The sequence below is a fragment of the Lethenteron reissneri genome, chromosome 56 (genome assembly GCF_015708825.2).
Source record: "Lethenteron reissneri isolate LAM-NWPU_2019-01 chromosome 56, ASM1570882v1, whole genome shotgun sequence".
Taxonomy (NCBI): Eukaryota; Metazoa; Chordata; class Hyperoartia; order Petromyzontiformes; family Petromyzontidae; genus Lethenteron; species Lethenteron reissneri.
Genome location: NC_083834.1, coordinates 3,451,574 through 3,469,157, shown reverse-complemented (window position 1 = coordinate 3,469,157; position 17,584 = coordinate 3,451,574). Strand labels below are relative to the sequence as shown.

Genomic DNA, 17,584 nt, shown 5'->3' with positions numbered 1-17,584 from the left:
ATTTTATTTTTATTTTACTTTCATTCATTTAAAAACAAAAATTTTACCTACATGACTTTACCGAAAAAACCTAAGAATATTAATCCTTGCAGTCACGAAAGCTTCAAATCTAGAATTAGCACCTATTAAGGCGGATACTAGAGCAGAGAAACTGGGACTTGCACCCCGTGTAGCCTACAAAGGCTGTCGCATCCACGCCTCCTGTATACCAGGCGAGGTAGTCAACATCTCGCCAGAGGCACGACCCTGTAATTGCTGCCGGCAGGAAAAGGGGCATCCAATCGAGCGAACTGTATTTGGCCTTCTCTTCCACGTCGGCCGGGTTCTGTTTGGCGCAACGTGGTCTGCCGATCGTAGAGCAAAACTGCCCGGGGCGGGACCCTTTTAACGCACTGCCGCCGGGAGTGCGATAGAGGTGGCGGGGGTGGGTGGGTGGGTGGGTGGTGAGGGTGGGTGGGTGGTGAGGGGGGGATCTTCTTTTACATTAATTTTTTTATTGGCGGCAGTGTGCGAGGCCCCGTTACATCACCACGTTGTGACGCACATACACACACACACGCACACATACACAAAGACAGAGATCCCCCATATAGCCTGAACAAACTGTTGGGGCAAGTGCTGTTAGCGAGCACCTATGAAGGCCAGCATGGCACACGAAGAAGTGGGTGGCCAACACCACGCCCGGCCGCCTTTGTCTCCCTAGTAGCAATACTTACACTCCGCACAAGGTACTTATTTGAGGCCGTGTCGACCTAGGGGAGGCCCAGGACCGGTTCAGAAAATCGTCACCGGTGTTGACCGTGAGCGGGAATCGAACTCGGGTCGCCGGGTTGGTAGCGCAGCGCGCTAACAGCAACACTCCCGCTCCCCGCGTAAACGCACACACATACAACACACACCGTCAACATAGGCCAAACCATGAAAAATAAGAATGGGCGTTTATTCTTTCTGCAATAAAACAGGGGATGTTCAAACACCAAATCGATTCCTTTTGCGAGGAATCAAGTCTGCATTGACCACACATGGCACCTGCGGTTTGCATGCAAGCAAAACATTGTCTGATAATGTGTGCGTTGTCTTTTAAGCAGCGGGGAGATATAGAGAGATGGGGAAACAGGCTCGTGCCGCCCCCCAAACCATATTGGAGGGGGGGGGGTGGTAAGGGCAACCCGAAACACGGCTGGCACAAAGAAAAGAAAAAGTCATATTTAAAAAAAACTTTTTTTTTTTTAAACACGCTTTCATGAAATGTACTAGTAATGTAAGAACTCCACGACTCCAGGAAGTGGCCCCGAAGATTGCCACAATTACAGCCAACGTCAGTTGAGCGTGGACAATTAGACCCAAGCCGAAACATAACATATCAAAAAGAATGTTTGAAAATATATATTTTTTATAGAATATATATTGTCATCAGTATGACATAAGTATACCAAGTTTGCAGTCGATAACACATTGGGAAGTGGGTAAAAATTGAGTTACAAGATTTTAGAATACGACAACACAGAGTAAGTTAAATAAAAGCGTGTAAAATGTTTAAAAAATGTATGTTTTGGATTTTTTATGATAGAATATAGTCTTGTCATCAGTATGACATAGGTATTTCAAGTTTGCAGTCGATACCAGATTGGGAAGTGAGTAAAAATTGAGTTGCAAGATTTGAGAATACAACAACGACAACAACAACAGACAGAGCGAGTTAAATGAAAGCGTGTAAAATAGGTTAGTTTAAGTTTAACTCTCCAGTTGAAACAACGGTCACACTTTTCTTAAATCTCCACTACCACCTCCTCCTCTGTCCTCCAAACAGCGTCAATAAGTTAGCCACAGTTAGAGATCACAATCAGAATATTTATTTATACTGCAGGAGGTGACCTAAACGAGCATTTTTTGGTATTTTTAAATCCTTTATATTAAGTTCGCTTGCTTGCTTGCTTAGGACCGTGCAAATCTTTCGGTCGTTTTTTAACCCACTTCCCGTGATCCAATCGAGCTGACATTTTGCACACAGACTCGTTGTGCGTGACAATTAATGTTCGTGAAAATTTTTCCAAAATTTTAGACTGTTTAGGGAAATTTTTAAAAAATATTTAATTACCAATTGTTTAATGCTGCCAGACAATCATCTGACCCATAGGTGGCAGCCATCTCAAGCCAGAGGACAAGAGGACTCTAGCCGCCCCGATGCCACGCATATAAAGGATTTATAGTGAAAAACTTTGTTTTTACGGGTTTACTTGTTACCCTTCCGGCTCCAGTCGAATCTGCAGTGGCTGTACCCCCCCTTGTGTCCTCTCTCGAGTCCCCGTTTCCCGGTGAGGGGGATTTAAAAAAAACCAGCTGGCTCTATTAAATCTTCACTTAAAGCTTTCGTGACCGCATTAATTCGTATTCTTTGGGTCTTTCGGTAAAGTCACGTAGAACAACAACATTTTCGTTACAAAAAACTACGACGTTTCGATCGCAACACACGCAAGCGTCATCAGGAGGAAAAAAATAAGGGATGACGATTGCTTGTATTGCGATCGAAACGTCGTATTTTTTTTTTTGTGTTCTACGCGACTTTACCGAAAGACCCAAACAATATAGCTGCTCCGTTGTTTCAACTGCCAGTGGCCGGAGATGGGAGTCTAACCGGTAAACCCTCTGGGTTGCGAGGTCGTTGCGGTACCAAAAAAAACGCGTTACGGCGCCCCTTCTATTAACAGATCACCGCCGTGTGAATTTGTCGCTCGTAAAATAATGCTAGCCTAGACACACACACACACAAGATGTTACGAACGTAAATTTTAAAAAAATTGGGTCTCCGAATTAAAGACGGCTTCCGCCCTCTATAAAACGTTGAAAGGTTAAAGCTACAAATTGTCAGGGTCGCCGCACCGTAAATACGCCACCACGCTGCGTTTGAGCTGGGGACCGGCGGGGGTCGTGATTTAAGGTCGTTGATCTCGGGTGTGGGCAAGCAGAGGGGCTGACCATACTTCACCGCGCTGGTCAGCGTGGGTTGGTGTAGCAGGCACATTTCATCTCGCCTGTCGCCAAGTACTTGACTGGCAATACAGCTACTTGGGTCTACAGCATGAGAATAATAACTATTACCAGTTCCTCCAGAAAAACGCGGAGTTTTCTGGTGATTGTTGCGGGCAAAAATCGTTGATTATGCGGCACGTTTTCTTAAAAAATGCGATGGAATATGCAATTTTATGCGATTAATTTGCGGGAACTTGCAAAAACTGCGGTTTGATGAAAAAGAGAAAAAAAAGTGATTCCCCCAACACCCTATTCACTAGGCTACTACTTTAATGTAAAGAGTCATTTCTTATTACTTCCTATGATAAGCAAGCATACTACATCACAGAAAGTGCTGGGAATATTTAAGTTCTCATCTTGTTTTATTTCAGACCTTAACAAACAGATGGCTCAAACTTACAAAACATTGAGTCGAACAAGTTCTGTAGCTTTACAAAATGAATATGCTACAACTTCTGTAAAAATGAATAAATAAAATATTAAAAAATAAAATGTGTGCTTCCTGTTTTACAGAGGTAGCTATACAAAACAGACATCTTCTGTTAAAATAAGTGTTTTCAGTGCACAGTAACGTAAGCAATACAGTAACAGTACAGTCTTACAGTAATGTAAATTTACATACTACTAACAAAAAAGTGCAATCTTACAACTGTAAAGTTGCATAAACTCCTGAATAAAACTAACTACGTAGCCTCTAACACTTCATAACGTTCCCATGGCAACAGGGGAAATGGCTGCGCTTGTGTGAAGTAAACGCAACATTTTTCAACTTTCTGCTAAGCTATATGTGACTTTTTGCAACGAAAATGCGGGGATTATGAAATCATGCAAGCCCGCATATTTTGCGCGCGGAAATCTGCAATTTATGCGGCAAAAGTGCGGCGTATTTGAAAAAACGCGCCCCCCCCGCATAAATATGCGGACTTTGGCTGATTTTGCGTGGAATCTTGCGATCGCATAATCGCGTTTTTCTGGAGGGACTGTATTACTACAATTATCATAATTGTTTATAATTATTCTAATAGTACCGGAGTGGCGGCCCAATAATGGAGTGTACCAGGGGACATCCACCGAGGAGACGGAGCGATGAAATCAGCTGTGGTGCAGGTGCCGGATCGATTGCTGCGTTGCAGGATCGTTGGGGTGGCAGTGGCCTGGTAGGCCCTCATCCAGCAGTGGATTGACCAACAATGAACGAATCTACAAGCGGTAGATCACCCACCACCCCCACCAACCCTACCACCCATCCATCCATATTTCTACCCATCCACGTCTCCACCACCCATCCATGCCCCCACACCACCCATCCACCCACCGTTAAACATGAAAAATTGATGTGCTGGGGCAATGGTGATCGCACTGCGCTATGAAACCAGTGACCCCACTTTGCTTCCCGGCCACCTCTCACAGCGTCGGTGAGTGATGTCGCAGCCACCGGTCCCTCACTGCCCTACCCTTCACCAACTACACACTGACCAGAGTGGTGAAGTATGCCCCCCCCCGCCCCGTGACCGCCAGGGCGTCGGGCGTCCTTCACGTAAGCTTGACACAAGCATTGTAACTGCACAGCAATTCCCCTGTTCAACGCGCGAGCAGTAGGTGACATACCCGTCAACCCCTTTGTATTGACAGGTGTGTTACTATACACTACACTACTATATGCTACACATTACACTACACTACACACTACACTACTATACACGACACTACTATACACGACACTACTATACACTACACATTACACTACACTACTATACGCTACACTACACACTACACTACGCTACACATTACACTACACTACTATACACCACACTACACATTACACTACACTACTATACACCACACTACACATTACACTACACTGCCATACGCTACACTACACAACTATACACTACACTATTATACGCTACACTACTACACGCTACACTACACATTACACTACACTACTATACGCTACACTACACATTACACTACACTACTACACTACTATACTCTACACTACACTACTATACACTACTATACGCTACACTACACACTACATACCTGTCAACCCCCTAACAGAACCCCCCTTATTACAGACCAATTCAGACCTTATTGGTCACCCCGTGGCCCTTATAAAAATATCAACGTTCATCCAACAATGTCCCATCACGAGGGAGAAACACAAACGAATAAGACAAAACATTTTCTTGCCCGCATTGCAACTGCTGTACGCCGAATGGACCTGCAAACTCAATTTCCCTGCACAAAAATTACGGGTTAAACCGTTTGGGTTGACAGCTATGAGATGATGCGTTCCTGAAAAGTGCCGCGTTGGGCGAAAATAATTTCCCCGCCCCCCAAATAACGTTACAGACGAGGAAATTTGTCGAGATACGATGAACGCACACCACAATGCGATGGCGGGACTGATGGTAACGCCACCACCGTGTTACTGTTTCATTCCGCGTACCGTATCCCTGTACCGTATTGCTGTACCGTATCGCTGTACCTTATCCCTGTACCGTATTCCCTGTACCTTTCAGCAGCGCAGCTCAAAAAGGTAGGTCGTCGTTATATAACGGCGGCGCGTTCCGCGTTCCAACGGCGTCCATTCCCACGTCACATTAGGGGCGCCACGTTGCCGAGATGTTAACTACCTCGCCTGGGGTACAGGAGGTCGTGGGTTCGATCCCGACCCTGACACCCGCTGCTGTATATTTGGAGTTTGCGTGTCTCTCTCTCATCATCATCACGGTGGATCGGAGATGTTAACTACCTCGCCTGGTGTACGGGAGGTCGCGGATTCAATCCCGACCGTGACGCGTGCACACATCTGGAGTTTGCGTGCGTCTCTCGCTCTCTCTCCCCGTGGTCGAGTAGATTTTTTTCTCCGGGTCCTCCGTTCTTTCCCTCCACGTTTTGGAATCGACGTCACGCGTTTAAGGGTTTTGGCTTCCGCGATGAATTTCCACACAAAGACGATAAGCCACTACAGTAATCCCTCGCCACTTCGCGGTTCAAGTTTCGCGGCCTCAGTGCATCGCGGATTTTTGTAAAATATTCATCGAAAAAAAAAAATTCAAAAATATCGGCAGCCGTATTGCGGAAAGCAGCGTTGTTTCATCGTGATGCGCGAGAGAAACGGTTTCCCAGGATGCCAGACAAAGAGAGAAACTCTCTCAGAGGCTTTGTACATACTGTACCCACGGGCACTCAGACAAGGCACGTGATTGGTTCCTGGCGGCGCGAGATCGACGAATGAGAGCACGAGTGGATGTACAGTATCCCGTGAGCTGATTGGCTGCGTATCATAATACGTATCGTATGAGAGAGAGTGAATGTATAATATTAAGGTTCTATAATTAAATAGATTTAAGTAAAATATATGTGAGTGAGTGAATGTATAATATTAAGGTTTTATAATTAAATAGATTTAAGTCAAAAATATATATAAAGTATAAATATACATATTTTAAACATTCTGGTACCCACACACACATATACGGAAATTCCTAGGGGGCCAATCCTACTTCGCGGATTTTCACCTATCGCAACGGGTTCCGGTCCCCATTAACCGCGATAAACGAGGGATCACTGTACTACTATATTCTTGGTTCATTCGGTAAATTTGTATTATTTTATTGTTTCCCTTCTACGTGACTTTACCGAAAGAACCAAGAATATGAATCCCTGCAGTCACGAAAGCTTTAAAATCAAAGCCACTGCTACTTTGCCGAGCTATCATTTGCGATAGCCGCTTGGTCGCCTCTGAAATGAAGAGCCGAGTGAGTGAGTGGACCTTTTCTACACCTGGCGAAATAAAAATAATAGTTAATAGTTATTTTTGGAGCTTTTGACCGTGAGTCCTGAAGGTCAATGTTGGTCACGAGGTTTTGTTCGGGCAGGCGAGAGGGGGGGGGGGTAAAACTCCGGTGGGCGATGGAGTGTGGTGGCGCTCTGCTGCACGGCGTAAGATCTTCCTTCGAGAAAATAGATAAGAATCAGAATTCTCCCTTTCTGGCAATTGTGTTCAGATGTTCAAACATCAAATAACACTGGTCAACAACAAAAAACATGTTTTTCTGGCCTGGACTTTTGCAGCTGTGCTAGACTAATTTCAGGGTGCCGATTCCAAATCTGATCTCAGATTTGCTCTATCACATAATTTTTATGCTATCGGCATACCCCATTTTCATTGATTTTACCCGAAATTAACTCTGTCACTTATGATAGCAAGTTGTTGCAAGTCAGTGACTGCTTTAGTGTTAAAATATGGTGCTGTATTTTTAGGATAGTGTGTTTATAATATCATTGTATGTAGATATCCACATTTATTTAATATTTTTATTCTGCAGTTTTTATTGAAAATGCAATATTTGATATCTCAAAAACCTGATGTGATAGGCAAAAACTGATGCCAGATTTGGAATCAACACCCCAAGATTACCTTGTAAACCGTTGGAATACCTTATGCCAGAAAAAGTGTGTTGACCAGTGTTATTTACGTTTTTCAAGGCATCAAGTCCTGAGTAAATCCATACGTACGTGTGCCCAAAACATGGCCTTGTGAAAGGTATCTTATTTGGCGTTTGAACGTCTTAACACAGCTGCTGTTTATGTTGCCAGAAGGGGGTAAAAACCTATTATTATTTTTAATAGTTTTAGATGCTGGGGAAAACGACCCCACAGAAGCATCGGAATCTTTGTTTAGACTACAGGAGGAGGAATCCGATAAGCTACTAAGCTCTTAGTAGCTCATGGGGGGGGGGGGGGGGCATGGGGATCAGATACTTGACAACAGCAAACGACAACAGACAGATAGTAGTACAAATTTAGATAAGCTGATAATCAAGTCACTAAATGTTAATAAACAATAAATACATTAAATTGTATAAGTCCGATTTATCACGATTGGGTAAGGCAGCAGAAACAACAACAAACAACAACAGAGTCCCAGACCACAGCAAGAAAACACCGCACAGTAGTAGGTCCGTCAAAACGACGTCACATCAACACTGAAGTATCGATACTACGCAGGGCAATGATCAAAGTTACACATCACACGCCCTCAAGCGGGGGATCGGTGTCGGATACAGCTGCCACGTTTGCCAACGTAATTTTCAGACCCTGATCATTACCAGTCGTGTATTTTCTGCCTGAGGACGACCGCTTGTGTTGCGATCGAAACGTCGTGATGTATTATTTTTACTTTTTTTATTTTTCTACCTACGTCAGAGGTCGCAACCGGGTACCCGATACCCGTACCCTACCCGATACCCGGCTACCCGTACACAGCCGGGTACGGGTTGCCGTTTGCGACCCTGGTGCGGCCGGGTATGGGTACGGGTAGACCGTGAGTCACCGGTGAGTAACCGTTTGTCACTCATTTCGGGTAGGGTAGGGTACGGGTAGGGAACGGGTACCCGTACCCGGCCAGGTACGGGTACCCATTTGCGACCCTGGTGCGGCCGGGTACGGGTACGGGTAAGGAATCAAAACCCGTTTGCGACCTATGACCTACGTCGCTTTACCGAAAGAACCAAAGAGTGTAAAGAATGGATGGTTACATTTTAAATGTGCAATTTAACCGAGGGACTACTGCGTGCTGCCTTGGTGCGGAGTGCTGCTGTTGTTGTTGCTTTGCTGCCTTGCCCCAAGCTTGCATTCGCTGTTGACAAATAGAAATTGTATGGGCAATTCTGGCTGTCGCCTGATGATGTTGGTTATAAAACAATAAAATTATCGTGATGATTCCTTGTGTTGCAGTCGAAACGTGTTGCAGTCGAAACGTCGTGAGAATTTTATTGTTTTATATTTTTTTATTTCCCTTCTACGTGACTTTACCGAAAGAACCAAGAATATTACTCTCCAACACGCAACCGGTTAGCGCTGAAGCAGTCAATAATTGGCACGTTTTGGTCTCCGTGACAAACCTTACTACTACGAATTGGCCGTGTCGGTGCAGTGGCGAGTTTAACGACACATTTATATTAACGCCGTCCAACCCAAAAAACCTCGATTGTGGATATTGGTCGGGAAAGCCTACGCGTGAAACAGAAATGTGCGCGCTTGCGCAATTTGTGATTTTACCCCTTTATTTAATTCTATTCATTTATTTTTACTGACTTGCTTTCTTACCTTTCCCACACTTTGCCCTCCTATCGTGTGTGTGCGCGTGTGCATTGTTTGCTGCTGTAACGTCCTTACGCCGTGCCCCGACTGGACGTATGAGCTTAACAGCTAATCGGTTTCCTCCCGCAGTAGAAATAACAGATTCTGATTCTGACGCTCGTATTGTGGGTCACAATGGACGCCCAGGGAGGGGGTTGAGAGAGACGACGCATTGGCATTGGGGCTTGGCCTCCACTGTGCGTGGCTCTCTTTTTTCTCTCGCCAAACAATCATCTTTTTTTGTCGTCCCCGATGAAAAATGCTACTGAACGAGTCGACCAACACCCCCCTGGCACCCCCGCCACAAAGTCGCAGTGACCACACCCCGTCCATGTGAAAGCAACAGGAAGAAACCCGCAGCCCCTGTGCACTGATGACACACACACACACATCGCAAGCGAGCGAGTGTTATTCACCACATTTTACGTTTTTAAATCCTTTATATTAAGTTCGCTTGCTTGCTTAGGACCGTGCAAATCTTTCGGTCGTTTTTTAACCCACTTCCCGTGATCCAATTGAGCTGACATTTTCCACACAGACTCGTTGTGCGTGACAATTAATGTTCGTGAAATTTTTTTTCCAAATTTTTACACTTTTTAGGACAAAAAATTATATTTAATTACCAATTGCTTAATGGTGCAATGCAATTATCTGACCCATAGGTGGCAGCCATCTCAAGGCAGAGGACGAGAGGACTCTAGCCGCCACGCATATAAAGGATTTATAGTGAAAAACTTTGTTTTTACGGGTTATACTTATTTTTCTTCTTCGTCAACACGATTAGGCACGCACGATGTCTGGGGCGTTTCGTCACTCCGCTCGTTCAAATGTCCTGCGCGAGACCGAGATCTCACAGGGGGCGTTGGTGTGAAGGAGACGTCCACGGATCGAAAAAATTAACCCGTAAAAACAAAGTTTTTCACTATAAATCCTTTATATGCGTGGCGGCTAGAGTCCTCTCGTCCTCTGGCTTGAGATGGCTGCCACCTATGGGTCAGATGATTGCCTGCCACCATTAAGCAATTGGTAATTACATATAATTTATTTTTGCCTAAAAAGTGTAAAATTTTGGAAAAAAAATTTCACGAAAATACATTGTCACGCACAACGAGTCTGTGTGCAAAATGTCAGCTCGATTGGATCACGGGAAGTGGGTTAAAAACGACCGAAAGATTTGCACGGTCATAAGCGCGCAAAAGCAAGCAAGCAAGCACGCAAGCAAGTGAACTTAATATAAAGGATTTAAAAATAAGTCAACATCTCGGTGGGCTTTGGCCTGGTTAGGATGGGGATGGTTTCGTTTTATTTGTACGTTTTTTGGCGATTCCGTTTGCCGTTCCTGCACCTCGCACCGCCTATCGTGTTTTTGGCATTGTTTGGTTGTTGCGACGTTCCCACCCCGTGCCCCTTACTGGTCGTCTGTGAAAATGAGCTTCATAGCTCATCGGATTCCTCCTCCAGCGTAAATAAACATTCCGATTCTGACCGTCGAGGAAAACTAAAGACAGAATGGAAGCCACCCAGGGACGGGTGAATGCGCGCCGCCGAGGGCGGATGTCCCCAGCGGAGATGGAGCGGGTGCACGCAACGCACCGCGAGCCCACGAGGGATCGTGACAGCTTGGAGGGGGGGGGTGAAATCTTCCACTCAGCAGCAGCGAATAGATCCTGGCTCACGATGGTAACGCCCAGGGCCTCCGAAAGATTTGCCCGTCACAAGCGACGCTCACTTCGCTGCATTGAAATACTTCAAGGGGGTTACGACACGCACATTGGAAAGCATCGCAGAATCCAAGGGGGCGCCACGGTGGCTAGGAGATGTTAACTCCCTCGCCTGGGATACAGGAGGTCGTGGGCTCGATCCCGACCCTGACACCCGTTGCTGTATATTTGGAGTTTGCGTGTCTCACTCTCATCATCACAGTGGCTAGAAGATGTTAACTACCTCGCCTGGGATACAGGAGGTCGTGGGTTCGATCCCGACCCTGACACCTGCTGCTGTATATTTGGAGTTTGCGTGTCTCTCACTTTCATCATCACGGTGGCGAGATGTTAACTGCCTCGCCTGGGATACAGGCGATCGTTAATGTCTCTCTCTCTCTCCCCAGTCACGTGGATTTTTCTCGGGGTTCTCCGGTTTTTCCCTACCGCATTTAGAATCAACATCACGCATTTAGAGTATTTGGCTGCTGTAAAATTCTACACGATGATGATGATGTTGAAAAGCCACTGATGTTGAAAAGCCACTTCGTTGAGCTATCATTTGTGATAGCTCAGTGGGCCCTACCTGGTAAAATAAAGTAAATAGTTCGGTATAGTTTAGTTTAGCATTGAGCGTGATCTTTCTTCATCCGAGGAGCAAACATTTAATAACAATATCACAGCGGAGACAGACAGGCAGATGGATGAACGCGTACAACGTTCCCACATCTACGATTAGCACGGTTGGCTAGATGCGGTGCGAAAGAAGTTCAACATATTCTTGGTTCTTTCGGTAAAGTCACGTAGAAAGGAAATAATAAAATAATAAAAATATAAAACAATAAAATACTCATGATGATTGCTTGTGTTGCAGTCGAAACGTGTTGCAGTCGAAACGTCGTGAGAATTTTATTGTTTTATATTTTTTACATTTTATTATTTCCCTTCTACGTGGTGACTTTACCGAAAGAACCAAGAACATGAATCCCTGCAGTCACGAAAGCTCTAAATCAAAAAGTTCAACATACTTCAATGCTCATCGGAGGCGCGGGGGAAGGACAACACACAACGTGTCTAGGTGAGGGGGAGGAGGGGTGGTGCAGTGGTTGGCTCGCTGCTGCGCTACGAACCCCAACAACGTGAACTTGATTCCTGCCCGTATCCCACAACGTGAGTGGCACGCACGACACCTGAACTGCTCCTCCGCCCCACCGCCCCCCCCTTGATAGAACAAGCCACTGAGGTTGTGTTTGTTCTCCCTCGGATCCACGTATTCCTCTCTCTCGCTCCATCTCTCCGTCTATCATGAATGAGTTTATTGAGAATGAATGGTTTTTTTCTTATCATCGACGGCGCTTTGTTTGTTGCAATGTTCAACGTATTTCACACTGCATGGGGCTAACGGTTCGTAGCTGTTACTCAACAGCTAATGACGATGAAACTATTCTTCCCCGATCCACGTGTTTCCTCTCTCTCCGTCTAATACGAATGAGTGTTTTTTTATTCGATCATCGATGGGGGTTTGTCTGTTGTACGTACGGTAAAACCTTGGTCTGCGAGTGTTTTGCAAGACGAGCACAAATGTTTGATACATTTGAACTTGATAAACGAGCGAGGTCTTGCAATACGAGTACTGTAGTACGCACAGTATACGTTTTGTCTGCCGAGCGTCACGTGATCACAACTGAGCCGATGGTTCTTCTCTCTCTCTCGCTGTGGAATTGTGGGTAATCGTCTCCCATGCTCGGTCTCAGTCGGCGTGCCTCACTCGTAGAGTCAACATCCGTGCGAGCGTAGACTGTTTACCATAGTGTTGTGACAACGTGTGTGTGCGTAAAGCATTTTTTTTATTTTGTGTCCAAGTGTAGTGACTGTTCTTTTTGTTTTTTTTTCGGTAAAGGCACGTAGAAGGGAAGTAATAAAATAATAAAAATAAAACATAATAAAATAAAGACCTGGTCTCCTGGTCTTCACCTGAGGATGGCTGCTTGCGTTGTGGCCGAAACGTCGTGAGAATTGTATTTTATTATGTTTCATTCTTACTATTTTATTATTTCCATTCTACGTGACTTTACCGAAAGAACCAAGAAGATGAATCCCTGCAGTCACGAAAGCTTTAAATCGAAATGTTAGTGACTGTTCTTTAGTAACTGGACTGCAACAATGGCCCCCTCCCTCCTCTCCTCTCTCTCGTCTCCCTCACACCAGCCACGATTAAATTGTAATTAATACATTTGATTACTTTATATTACATTTAAATAATAAAAATATAAAAAAGGTATTTTGTATTCATCGTATTTACACGAATATTTTTGGGTTGTGGAACGAATCACCTGAGTTTCCATGATTTCTTATGGGGAATTTCGCTTAGATTTTCGAGTGCTTTGGATTTCAAGCACGTTTCCGGAACGAATTATGCTCGCAATCCAAGGTTTTACTGTATTATGTTTTTATCTCATCTGTTTAGGGGGCAGTCTTTCTAAAACTTGTTTTTGGCCCTGCGGACCACTGTCGATGCAAACATTTCCACCGGACCACCCAGCCTGCACCACGTGCCTCCCTTATTACAGACTAATACAGACCTTATTGATCACCCTGTTCCCCTTATAAAACTCAACGTTCATCCAAAATGTGTTCTTTTTGAAACGGCTGTACCACGGATGGATCTGAAAACGCAATTTCCCTGTACAAGAATACGGGTAAACCATATGCGTTGACAGGTATTCTACTATACACTACACTACTATACGCTGAAAACGCAATTTCCCTGTACAAGAATACGGGTAAACCATATGCGTTGACAGGTATTCTACTATACGCTACACTACTATACGCTGAAAACGCAATTTCCCTGTACGAGAATGTGGGTAAACCGTATGGGTTGGCAGGTATGCTACTATACGCTACACTACTATATGCTAAACTTCTCTTGCACCCTATATTTGAAGCTTTCGTGACTGCAAGGATTCATATTCTTAGGTTTTATCGGTAAAGTCACGTATGTAAAAAAATAAAATTAATAAAAGTAAAATAAAAATAATATAATAATTTAATTTTTATTTTACTTTAATTAATTGTAATTCTCTTGCATCCTACGTCATCGTCATCGTCATGATGGCAAGATAGCCCAAAGTTGTCCACCGTACATCTCGTTGTTTTCACTTTCCCCTCCGCCTTGTTGTGCCAACACGCTCTTCGTAGGTGTGCACATTTTTCTGCCACCAATCTGTTGCGTCGTCCTGCCCCGTAACGTAGCCAACCGTTTCAGTCGCTGTCATGCTCGACAGCTACCCGCACGGTGCAACTATTCACGTGGCAATTAAAAAAAACTGGCCATCCGAAAACATTTAATGGGTGTTATTCTCATCGGGTCCCATGGTTTGAACAAATGCAGCCTTCCAACTCGTAGCATCCACTCACTCCCTCTATACTTGGCCTATTATGTATCCCATTAAGGCCACTCGCACGCAAAGAATCCCCCGAAAAGTACAGCCCAAGCAGGCTTTAGTAGCAAGCGCTGCTATTGAGTAGCACCTCGAGGTAGGTCACCAGCACCACGTCCGACTGCCTTTGTCTTCCCGGCGGCAATGTTTTTACACACCGCACAAGGTACTCATTTGAGGCAGAGTCGACCTGGGGGAGGCCCAGGATCAGTTCAGATAATCGTCACCGATGTTGATGGCCGTGAGCGGGAATCAAACTCAGGCCTCTGCTGGGTTCGTAGCGCAGCGCGCTAACCGCTACACCGCCGCTCCCCACACACACACACAGAGGTATTGATACGGAATGTGTCGAGGCAGTTTTATGTCTCTCCGTGCAAATCCACCTACGCAGCCCCCCCCCCCGCCAGCCCTCTGCGCTTCTCCGTGCACTTTTCATCTTTTGTTCCGTTGAGTACACGCGCACACACACACACGCGCGCGCGCACACACACGCACACACAAAGATCCCCCGTATAGCCTTAACAGACTGTAGGGGCAAGTGCTGTTAGCGAGCACCTATGAAGGCCGGAACGGTACACGAGGGGGTGGGTGGCCAGCACCACGCCCGACCGCCTTTGTCTCCCCAGTGGCGATGTTTACACACCACACCAGGTACTCATTTGAGGCTGAGTCGACCTAGGGGAGGCCCAGGACCGGTTCAGATAATCGTCACTGGTGTTTGCCGTGAGCGGGAATCGAACCCTGGTCGCCAGGTTCGTAGTGCAGCGCGCTAACCGCTACACTACCGCTCCCCCAACACACGCGCACACACACACGGCAGGTGATTGCAGGTGTACACCACAGCAGAGCGGAAAGAGTGCTTCAGGAACGATGCACTGAGTAGCGAAGAGCAAAACTCACTGCTGCCCATGTGCCGCTCGACAGGAGAAACGTTGCCATCTGCACGCGTTACACTAGCTGTGAAAGCGAGTTCAAGAGACCTCAGAAAGACCCCCCCACCCCCCCAGGGTTTGATCTTCCACGAAGCTTATGTTCCACCACTAAACGGCATCCACTGCACTAAACCGTGGCCGCAGATCCAGATTCGCAAACCCAGATACGCAAACCCCGACGGCACTTTGAGGGCTGAGTGGAGTTCGAAAGAACTCGCCGACAAACACCACCTCGTTGTGAAAGACCCAACGCGGAAGATCCACTGGGTTTGATGTTTCACGAAACTGCTCGTGGGTCTACCTCTACATCCACTGCACAAACCGTGGCGGCAGCAGCAGCAGATGCTCTCCAGTGGTGTGGTGACTGCGGGTCAATCCAGAATAGCACTGTCGGCTACGGTACGGTGCGAAAGAAGTTCAACATGCATACGCACAGAACAGATCGTACCACACCATTGGAACCTCCTTTGCCAGTAGCAAAATATTATAATTGTTTTTTTACCATTTTATCTGGCAACAAAACTGACACCTTTTTTTTTTACAAGGAGTCATGTTTGCATTGACCACAATACCTGTGGTCGGAATGCAAACAAAAAACACAACTTACCCCGAGCTCTCATACTCTGATGGTGCATTGTCTTTGAGTTGTGCGCCTTTTGGCGTCATCTGGTCCAACACCATGTGAGACTAGGCTCTAAGGAAAGCCGTCTCGGGTGTGGACCAATCAATTTCAAGGACAGTGCATATCATTATCAGAGTTGTCTTTTTGTTTGCATTCCGACCGCAGGTATTGTGGTCAATGCAAACATGACTCCTTGTAAAAAAAAGGTATCAGTTTTGTTGCCAGATAAAATGGTAAACAAACACAATTATCAGATCGTACAACGTATGACGACGCCGTGCCTCCCAAATTCACAAATACCAAGGGGACATCACGGCGGGCGACACAACTGCTCCACTTACTCCTGACGCCGTGAATCTGGCCTTGACCACCTGAATGTGAAATTGTAGCCGTTGCTCTGAAATCGATATGAGCAGCCGTACGGATGAAGAGGACTTGCTGCAAGACGTGGATCGTACACGGCCACAGCGGTACAGCACCAACGACCCCCCCCCTCCTCCTACCGTGACCCACACGGCCTGGGGAGGCTCTCTCATCCAGCAGTGGATTGACGGATGGATGAGACTTCAATTTGAAGGGGGAAGCCACCAGCGCCGTGGTGGCTAGATGTTAACTACCTCGCCTGGTATACAGGAGGTCGTGGGTTCCATCCCGATCATGACGCCTGCTGCTGTATATTTGGAGTTTGCGTGTCTCTCTCTCTCATCATCATCACGGTGGCTAGGAGATGTTAACTACCTCGCCTGATATGCAGGAGGTCGTGGGTTCGATCCTGATCATGACGCCTGCTGCTGTATATTTGGAGTTTGCGTGTCTCTCTCTCATCATCACGGTGTCTAGGATATGGTAACTACCTCGCCTGATATGCAGGAGGTCGTGGGTTCGATCCTGATCATGACGCCTGCTGCTGTATATTTGGAGTTTGCGTGTCTATCTCATCATCATCACGGTGGCTAAGAGATGTTAACTACCTCGCCTGGTGTGCAGGAGGTCGTGGGTTCGATCCCGACCCTGACGCCTGCTGCTGTATATTTGGAGTTTGCGTGTCTCTCTCTCATCATCACGGTGGCTAGGGGATGTTAACTACCTCGCCTGGTGTGCAGGAGGTCGTGGGTTCGATCCCGATCATGACGCCTGCTGCTGTATATTTGGAGTTTGCGTGTCTTTCTCTCTCTCATCATCATCACGGTGGCTAGGAGATGTTAACTACCTCGCCGGGTATACAGGAGGGCGTGGGTTTCATCCCGACCCTGACGCCTGCTGCTGTATATTTGGAGTTTGCGTGTCTCTCTCCCCGTGAGCGCGTGGATTTTTCTCCCGGCCCTCCGGGTTTTCCCCCTCCACTTATAGAATCAACGTCACGCGTTTTGGAGTAATTGGCTGCTGCAATAAACTTCCAACACGACGGTGATGATCCCAATTCGTTGAGCTATAAGTTCTGGCGAGGTCACTTCTGACAAAAGAGCTACGTTGCCCAGCCGGTAAAAATAAAAAAAAGTTTAATAATGAGGGAAAGTCACCAGCTATGATAAGACCTGCCACCTGCCAAAGGAATGTGGAATGTCCACCCACTTGGGCTCGTGGCTATGAACAGCAGTTGAGCACCCTGCAATTAATTGAGAATAAAAACCGCCTACTTTTTTTTTTTATTCTCACTACATTACGTAAAAACTCACAATATTTAATCATATTTCTATTCTAAAT

The 17,584-nt window shown here is 46.0% G+C and overlaps 1 protein-coding gene across 9 annotated transcripts in view; it reads right to left on the bottom strand.

Moving 5' to 3' along the window:
* AFDN (afadin, adherens junction formation factor) overlaps positions 1-17,584 on the bottom strand; it is a 217,466-nt gene that overhangs the window by 40,080 nt on the left and 159,802 nt on the right. The gene's annotated exons all lie outside the window — the stretch shown is intronic.